At 36.9% G+C, this 10101-nt stretch overlaps 1 long non-coding RNA gene across 1 annotated transcript in view; it reads right to left on the bottom strand.

Annotated features, from left to right (window-relative positions):
- Positions 1–967, bottom strand: part of LOC108281673 — an 18545-nt gene extending 17578 nt beyond the window's left edge. Inside the window, exon 1 of the long non-coding RNA XR_001816068.2 lies at positions 891–967. This is a non-coding gene — a long non-coding RNA (uncharacterized LOC108281673). The remainder of the gene's footprint in view (positions 1–890) is intronic.
- Between the last annotated feature and the right edge of the window lie 9134 nt (positions 968–10101).

The following is a 10101-nucleotide window of genomic DNA, read 5'->3' as shown; positions in this document are numbered from 1 at the left end:
AATAAGTGCTATATGGTGCTGAGAAGAATGTATATTCTGTTGATTTGGGGTGGAGAGTTTTGTAGATGTGTATTAGGTCTACTTGGTCCAAAGCTGAGTTTAAGTCCTGAGTATCCTTGTTAGTCTTCTGTCTCATTATCTGTCTAATATTGCCAGTGGGGTGTTAAAGTCTCCCACTATTATTGTGTGCGAGTCTGAGTCTCTTTGTAGATCTCTAAGAACTTGCTTTATGAATCTGGGTGCTCATGTATTGGGTGCATATATATTTAGGATAGTTATCTCTTCTTATTACCTTGATCCCTTTACCATTATGTATGGCCTTCTTTGTGTCTTTTGATCTTTGTGATTTAAAGTCTGTTTTATCAGAGACTAGGATTGCAACCTCTGCTTTTATTTTTGCTTTCTATTTGTCAGTAAATATTTCTCCATCCCTTTATTTTTAGCCTATGTGTGTCTTTGCACGTGAAATGGGTCTTTTGAATACAGCATACTGATGGATCTTGACTCTTTATCCTATTTGGCAAATTGGACACTGGTGTCTGTGTCTTTTAATTGGGGCACTTAGCCCCTTTATATTTAAGGTTAATATTGTTATGTGTGAATTTGATTCTGTCATCATGATGCTAGCTGGTTATTTTGCACATTAGTTGGTGCAGTTTCTTCATAGTGTTGTTGGTCATTATATTTTGGCATGTTCCTGCAGTGGATGGGACTGGTTTTTTCTTTCTATATTTAGTGCTTCCTTCAGGAACTTTTGTAAGGCAGGCTTGGTGGTGACAAAATCCCTCAGCATTTGCTTGTCTGTAGATTTTATTTCTCCTTCACTTATGAAGCTTAGTTTGGCTGGATATTTTTACATTTTTAAATGCTTGGGAAAAAATTCAATGAACAATAATATTTTGTGGCATGTGAAAATTTATATGCAATTCAAATTTTATTGTCCATAAATATATTTTATTGAAACACAGCCACACATCACTCACATATTGTTTATGACTGTGTTTATGATACAATGGCAATGGAAACTGTATGGGATGCAAAGCTGAAAATATTCACAATGTGGCTATTTAGAAAAAAAATTTGCTGAACCCTGCTTCATTATCTACTTTTTGTCCGTATGGTTTACACAATAACTTTACTGAAGAAACTTGTCCAGAGCTGACAAATCATCATAGATGTCTTCCCAGAAAAGCTATCCTTGAAAACCTCTCCCGGTGATGTCCATCTTATCACACAGCTTTATTTATTTGCAATTTAGCTATCTATTTTGCCTCTCTTTTTATTGCCTACCTTCTCCTGTATTGTGTAAGCTTGAGGTTAGAAGATAAGTTAGCTATTGCATTTTCTTAACTCTCGATATAAATTATGAGCTTCACAAATCATTTGCTAAATAAATGAATCAAGGAAGTGATGAAGTAACAACACTCTGACTGCTTTGTTTTTCTGCTAGGCTTTCCTGGGGTTTGATGTATGCTACCTTCATCCTTATCATGGCCACTGCAATGGCTCTTATTGTAAAATCTGCACAAGTTGTCATCCTGACTGGTTTTGTGTTGGTATTCACCCTCTTTCTCCTCTATAGCCTGTCTTTGGTGAGTTGGTGAATTTCATATCAATCTTTCTTTCTTTCTCTCCCTCTGCTGTCAATCATTTATCACTAATTCTGATCTCACCTCTTTTGTTTTCTTTGTAGTATTTGCATAAGACAGTGTCTAGAGGTGGAAAACTGATAAAATATACTTTTATAATATAAAATTCCTTTTTTGTGTGCTATTGATGGTTCTCAGAGAATTATATACCAGCTGAAGTTTTCTCTTTTCTTAGATAACTTTAGCTTTCCTGATGAGTGTGTGAATAAAGAAGGCTTTCCTCATGGGCTTGATTGTATTTCTCCTTGTTGTCTTTTGGTGCATTTTTGGAATGGCGTTTGTGTCTTCTTAGCCCCTTTGCCTTCACTGTTGGAATGGCCCAGGTAAGCGTTAAGGTAATGATTTCATTTTTTACAAACAATTCTACAAAGATTCCCTCTTAATAATCCACGCAACATGCTCTGAGCATTCCATTCTATAACTTCTGTAAAAATAAACATTTACAAGAGAGGAATGACTTTTAATTTTTCTCTCTCAGCGTAGTTTTCTCGTTAAGTCACTAAATATAGGATGATGCTCTATTATTGATGTTTCAGCTTCTATTTCTAATTGATTGTCTCCTTCCTTCCTTTTCCTTCCCTCCTTCCCTCCTTCTTTCTTTCTTTCTTTCCTTCCTTCCTTCCCTCCCTCCCTCCTTCCTTTTTCCTTCCTTCCTTCCATCCTTCCTTCTTTCTTTCTTCTTCTTCTTTTTGGAAGGAGTCTCATTCTGTTGCCCAGGCTGAGGTGCAGTGGCATGATCTTGGCTCACTGCAACCTCCACCTCCAGGGTCCAAGTGATTCTCTGCCTCTGCCTGCCAAGGAACTGGGACTACAGGTATATGACACCATGCGTGGCTAATTTTTGTATTTTCAATAGAGACAGGGTTTCACCATGTTGACCAGGCTGTCTCAAACTCCTGATCTCAGCTGATGCCCCTGCCTCGGCCTCCCAAAGTGCTGGGATTACAGGCATGAGCCACCATGCCGCCCTGATTATACTATCATTTCTATGGATAAAAAACATTTTTATCTGTGCATCTCTGGGGTTTGTCTGTCAATTCCTTGTATATACTAGGTAAGTGCTAGGGAAGAGGCAGAAAGGAAAATAGGGAAATGAAGGGAAGGAAGGACCTTCTGAATAGTTTATTCATCATTTCTGGGAGTACTGATACAGAGTAACGACTCATGGATTATTTTAAAACCTCCCAAGTAAGAAATTTCAGAATTTATCATTAGTGTTATGATATTTACTATTATTCTTGGTGCATTGACCTTATCTAATCCAAGTGGAGAAAATCACAAAGCTGCTCCATAAGAAGCAAGTCAAAGAGGGGAAAACCACACAGGGGCATAGAGTCACACTGAAGAATTTACTTCATTGTTTGGGACTGGAGCAAAGCAGAGAGAAAGAACACAAAAGTGGGACAAGAAGAAATATTTAGACCAATCTCACATTCGCACATGGTTGTAAAATCTAAATGAGCAAAAACAAATGAACTCCAATAGCACTTTATGAAATTAATAGCTAATAACCAGAGCATTTTTTTCCAGCAACAGAATTTATCACATTAAATTATTAAATAAAATTATGTCACTACTTTAAGACATATAAACTAAAATTTGATAATGTTAACTATCCATAAATATTAATAATTTTTTTCTATCTAGAAATAGAATATAAATATGAATAGAATATAAATATATCAAAATTTGAAATATAAAGGCAGAAAGTATTAAGGATTAATTTAAAGACAATATAATTATTCTATTCATTTATGAAATATAATAAAATTTTAATAGTAATTGGAACATGGTAAGAAAAATGTAAAGTTCAAATATGTAATGATAGAATATTAAGATGTTCAGTTATGCTAAATGATACTATTTTTACATTGTTGACACATCTTTTAAATGCAGGTTATTACAACTAATTGGTGGAAAGATTGGTAAAATACTAATAGCAATTTTATAAAAAACATGGATATCATAAAAAGTATGGTAATTAGAGAGACTACAGGTATATGCACTGCTTTTTAAAGGAAAACAAAATTTATTTCATTAGTTGTGACTTAATTTGAAAACTGCCCTGGGTAAGGTTTTCAAATAAGGTAGGAAATAGTTTCTGACCTTCATTATAGTAGAAGTTCTGAAAAGTGGATCTAGCCTGAGTTCCCTGGGAGAAAATGGTTTCAGAAAACCTCATGTCAATTTTGACAGGATTATTGAATTAAGTAATCAAAGAAATCAATAGATGTGGGCTTCACTTAAGCTTAGGAAATTAAAGGGCATTTCTTTATCCTTAAAGTAAGAAGGGGACACAGGTAGCTGTTAGGCAGCATTATATTTTTTATAAAATCCAACATACCATCCTAGATGATAACATGCAAAGGTAGCTGCAGAGCAATTGTGTTTACCGTGTCCAAGTGACATCTTTAATAATGACTTTAAATAATCATATTGGAAATAATAACTATTGTTTAATAATGGCAAACTCTTCCTAAAAGAGTATTAAAAACACCAAAGGATTGGGAACAAAGGAACAAGTACTCATTGCTCTTTATTTTTCTCTGTTCTTTGACATGATTTCATAAACATTGTCTTTATACCCAGAGCTTCTCCTTTTTTTTCTCATATTGTCACCTGGATCCAAATTTCTTTTTTTAACCTCTATGACTGATATTGCAAGGAGTCATTTCTCCATAAGCTTCTCTTAAAGAGAGTCATATTTTCCTGGAAATATTTCTGTGTTAGAAAAATATTATTAATAAAATAACTCAATTCTTTTTGCTTTCATTTATTTCATTCTCTTTTAAAATATTCATTTAATGCAATATGAATTCCAGAATTCACAAACATTTTATATGGATTGGCATTTATCTTTTCTGTACAAATTTCCTTATTTCTTCATTTTAGAACATCAGTCTGTAGAAAAGGGAAGGGAAGATTTTTAGATCCTAGAGGTCTGGCTTTGACACACTTCCAGGATCTGAGACCCTGGTCAAGAGCTTTAGGTTCTTTGATGGTCACTGGCCTTACATTTAAAGGGTCAATAATTATGGCATGCCCACTGACCTTATCTTTACAAGAATAAAAGGAGAAAGAGAGTGTGAAAATGCTTTGCCGTCTATTACGAGCTACACAAGTGCAAAGTGCTAATATTATCCTTCTCTTTCCTATCTTTTTATTATATGCTTCAAATTTTTTTACTTTAAAATATTCTTTATTTTTATCTGAGTAATCTCTTTTACTAGTCTTTCAAAATATGCATATAGAAGTTTAATACACACTAATTTTTACTCTGCTTTCCTTTCTTGCATTTGAAACAATCATTAGTTAACTGAATTTGCACTGATCTAACTAGAATGTCATTTTGCTCGAAAAATACATATAAGCTATTTTTCTAAATGAATATGAAGTTTTATAGAGTGATTAAAGTTTGCTTTAACAAGAAATGAGCTGTCTCTCAAAAAACAATGTAAGTTACCTAAAAGTAAACTCAGAAAATGTGCTTAATCAATTTTCTTTATTGTTTAGTGAAAATTTCTGTAGCTCATTCATAATTTGCTTTCCTCTGTCATTTCTAGTTTTTTGTGGTTCTTTTAATATCCTATTTGTGCTAAGATTAATGATGATCAAAAGCTGTGTTTATATTAATAAGAATTACCACCAGGAAGCACTTCACTTTGCTCTATCATTAATGCACATTTGCCCCATTTCTTTCATTCTTAAGAAGTTGCACCTAAGTTCGCTGTCTCCTCTAGGTTCCCTGGGAAGCCTTACATTGTAGAATCACTAGATGCTTATTGGCTTGATAAAATACTGACGGTGCAATGACCCACACCTGTTTCTAAGCATAGCCAGCAGCTCTGGGAAACACATTCTTTGAGTATCTGACCAAACTGAAGTGAAAGTTGTTATTTTGCTTTTATTATTATTTGTAATGAAGACATAATAATGGTATATATTTGTGGAATACAGTGTAATATTCTGATACATGTGTACAATGTATAATGATCAGAGTAATTTGCATATCTGTCACCTCAAACATTTATCATTTCTTTGTGTTGGAGACATTTAAAATCTGTTCTTCTAGGCATTTGAAAACATACAATACATTTTGTTATTTATAGTCCCCTACAGTGGTATAGGACAAGTTTGTTAAGTCCATAATAAATCAGATGAGATTTGTAATCAGGATTGCATTAAATTTATAGATTAATTTGGGGGAAATTACCATCTTAATAGTATTATGTTTTTCTAAGTTGATCTCATAAATGTAGAGAGCTGAATAGTGATTCCAGAGGCAGGTAAGGGTGGAGGGAAGTGTACCCAAAGGTTGGTTAGATGACACCAGGCTGGGTGTGGTGGTTCATGCCTTTAATCTCAGCACTTTGGGAGGCCAAGGCAGACAGATCACTTGAGGTCGGGAGTTTGTGACCAGCCTGGGCAACATGGTGAAACCTTATCTCTACTAAAAATGCAAAAATTAGCCAGGCGTGGTGGCAGGCGCCTGTAATCCCAGCTCCTTGGGAGGCTGAGGCAGGAGAATAGTCCATGTCATGTTTTCAAGAACTTGTGTTATGACAATCATTACAATAATGTGACTTATAGTAGTCACAATAGCAGAATCCACTCATTAGTTTTCACAGTGTGATAATGAAAAATATGACTTACATCAAGACAGTAAGAATAGTACAACATTTTAAAGTAAGTCTTGCTTATTCCAACCTAAAGAGTTTTTAAATGAAATCAACTAGAGGACCATTTCTTAGACCCATTGGAAGCAAAGAAGACATACTCCACAGTCTGAAATTAACTTTTACATGATACCCAAAGGAGCACCAGGTAGAATGGTTGTAAGGACATAGAATAGGGAAGGTTCACCTGAATATACTAACTGTTCATTTTGCCAATTTCTCCTGACTCCATGGATTATTTAGGAACTTCAGAATCTGACATTGTATTCCTGGCACTGCTAATAGTAAGAAGACATTTTTTTCAACATTCTTGCTCGTGAGGGAACACAATCTTTGTATGTTTTGAGTTTCTCTGAACTGCATCAAATAAAGAATTTTAGGCATTTGAAGCAAAGCACACACGAGCGTGTGTACAAACAAATGCGCGTGTGCGTGTGCACACACACACACACGCGATGGCTTTTGACCTGGACCCCTATCTTCTTTTTTTTTTTGAGACAGAGTTTTGCTCTTGTTGTCCAGGCTAGAGTGCAATGATGTGATCTTGGCTCACCGCAACCTCCACCTCCCAGGTTCAAGTGATTCTCCTGCCTCAGCCTCCCAAGTAGCTGAGTTTATGGGCATGCACCACCATGGCTGGCTAATTTTGTATTTTTAGTAGAGACAGGGTTTCTCCATGTTGGTCAGGCTGGTCTCAAACTCCCAACCTCAGGTGATCCACCCACCTCGGCCTCCCAGAATGCTGGGATTACAGGTGTGAGCCAAGGCGCCTGGCCCTGGACCCCTATCTTTACAACAATCATCTGTCATGGGTAGTACTGGTTTCACTTGCTACTACTATATTTCTATTAGGCTCTCTCTGAATAGCAGTGAAGCTAACTTTGACAGTTTCAAAGAGTATTACATAAATTGTCTTTCAGCCTTGTAAAAATGAATGTTATCAAATCGAATTTTTATATAATCAAACTCCTTAAATCAATTCCAATATTGAAATCATTGAATTTATAGCGATACTAAGTTTGATTGTCTTTCTTTTTTCCTAGCCTTACCTTCATTTTCTCATTTTCCTTTTCATTCTGTGATGCCTGGAAATGAACTGCAGGAAGAAATCAATAAGAATCCGGTATTCAGGTTGATTAAATCAAATCAAATTTCAAGTTTCATTTTGATATTCATTCTTTAAGGACTTTTTAAATACCCTGAATTAATTAAGTAAAAGGCACTTCACAGGATGGTTTTTAAAGACTGTAGTATACAAAATTTATAACCCATAGCATAGGAATATATACTGAGCTTACAAGCTAGAGAGAAAACCACACTAGCACACATCAGACACTGGAAAATTAAGGCAGACCATAATTTCACTGTAGAGGAAAGGCAGAATCTCTAAAATAATAGGTAAATATAGATGAGCATCGGAAAAGTTAAGCCAACCCAGAAAGGAAGAGTAGTCTGTGCAATAAGACCAAGGATGAGATGAAGGGAACAGGAGCTCCCTTGTAGGCTTGTGTTGGGTGATAATGAAAGTGAGGCTAGATATTGAAGAGTCTTAAAACAGAAAAGAATAGGGAGGATTTTGCAGATTACATAATGAGAAACCAAGACACCAATGTGTCTTGAACACTTGGCCTACCATACAAAATATAAACCAAGCTTAAGTCTAACATTTGTGGTAGCAGAGAAGAGGGACAAGATGACAACCACATTTAAGGAAACCAGCAGACAACAGAAATGTCAGAGCATGGCACGAGGGAGAAATAAAAGAATGAGGAGGAATCAACGGTGGAATGATGAAAGCAAGAACTAGATCTGTAGTAGAGAGGAAAGAGTGATTCTGTCACACATTCCCAAGAAATGACTGTGGTCAGTAACTGATTAGACTTTGATATAGTGATTGAATATCCTGGATTTTCTGGAATATACCCTTGATTCCAAATCTTTGGACACATTGTTCTCACAAAGACCTCAGAGTTCCAAAATATCTGTTGTCAAAACTACAGTTCCTAGATTCCTTTCTTCATGCAACTCTGCCTCAAAATCCTTTGCCAGAGGGTGTATATGACTTTCTTCTTTGAAAGAAAACTGTCACCCTAGACGAGGAGGATTAAGCTTACGTTAAAAAGCAAAGATGATGTAAGGGTATCACAACTCGACTCATTGATGGAAACTAGGCTGTTTGAAAGGCAGATGGTGCAAGTAGAAGAATAGAGAGAATGCTACCATTTTTTTGAGTAGATTCATTCTTTATTACTTAGTTCAGGATTTCTCAATCTTGACATTATGATCTTGATAACTTTTGTTGTGGGGAGCTGTTCTGTGCATGGTGGGATGTTTGGCAGCACCCTTGGCCTTTACTTACTAGATGCCAGTAATACTGTTTTCCCAAAGCATACACACATGAATTGTGACAACCAAATGTGTCTCCAGACACTATTGAATATCCCCTGGGAGGAAGATTCCCCTGGCTGAGAACCACTGCCTTATTGCAAGAAAAATCCTATAATTATAACTATCACTGGCAAAACAGAATTCTCCACAAGTATCTATTCCTTTGAATGTTTGGATCAATGAATGACGCCAAGTGAAAGACACTCAAATAAGCAATCTTGAATGCAATCATGGTGATGGAATTGGTAATAAAGTCTAAACTGCAATGGACAACAATGGAGTGTCTGACTTTTAAAGTGGGTTTATACCATCTTTTCTCCAGAACTAAGTGATTGCTGATTTGCATTTTTGGACTTAGCAGCTGTGTGCGTAAAGAGAAGGGCATCACTGAAGTACATGCTTACATGCACATACATATATGTAACATTTGGGATAGAAACTGAGAATGAACTTATTTCGTGTAGGTGATTTTGAAAGGGAGCAGCAGAGGGAACACCCTGGGCTTCCTGGGGTACTGCCCTCAGGAGAACGCACTGTGCCAACCTGACAGTGAGGCAGCACCTGGAGGTGTACGCCGCCGTGAAAGGGCTCAGGAAAGGGGATGTGATGATCACCATCACAGGGTACCTGGGGCTGGGGGGAATCCCCTTCTTTGCTGAGGGGATGTTATAGTAATGGCATACACACAAAATGAAGACAGGAGGGTTCTGACTGATGACCCCATGATTGTGGGAGAAAATTTGGTCATCTAGAACTCCATTCAGTGTTGTTTTCTCTCACTTTGAGCCTGGAGAGAAAAAAGTTTATTGATTATTCTTTTTTTTTTTTTTTTTTTTTTTTGACGGATTCTGGCTCTGCCACCCAGGCTGGAGTGCTTACTGCAAGCTCTGCCTCTTGGGTTAAGTGATTCTCATGCCTCAGCCTCCCAAGTAGCTGGGATTACAGGCATCTGCCATCATGCCTGGCTAATTTTTGTATTTTTATAGAGACGGGGTTTCTGCATGTTGGCCAGGCTCGTCTTCTTGATCTCAGGTAATCTGCCCACCTTGGCCTCCCAAAGTGCTGGATTACAAGTGTGAACCATCATGCCCAGCCTGACTCGTATTTACTTTTGTTGGATATTTTTGAGACGGAGTCTCGCTCTGTCACCAGGCTGGAGAGCAATGGTGCAATCTTGGCTTATTGCAACCTTCGCCTCCCGGGTTCAAGCGATTCTCCTGCCTCAGCCTCCTGAGTAGCTGGGACTACAGGCATGTGCCACCATACCTAGCTAATTTTTGTATTTTTAGTAGAGTCAGGGTTTCACCATATTGGCCAGGACAGTCTCAATCTCTTGACCTCGTGATTTGCTTACTTCAGCCTCCTAAAGTGCTGGGATTACAGGCGTG

Source organism: Cebus imitator, unplaced genomic scaffold (assembly GCF_001604975.1).
Source record: "Cebus imitator isolate Cc_AM_T3 unplaced genomic scaffold, Cebus_imitator-1.0 Scaffold229, whole genome shotgun sequence".
Taxonomy (NCBI): Eukaryota; Metazoa; Chordata; class Mammalia; order Primates; family Cebidae; genus Cebus; species Cebus imitator.
Note: the sequence above shows the minus strand (reverse complement) of the source record. Positions and strands in the feature narration are given on the sequence as shown.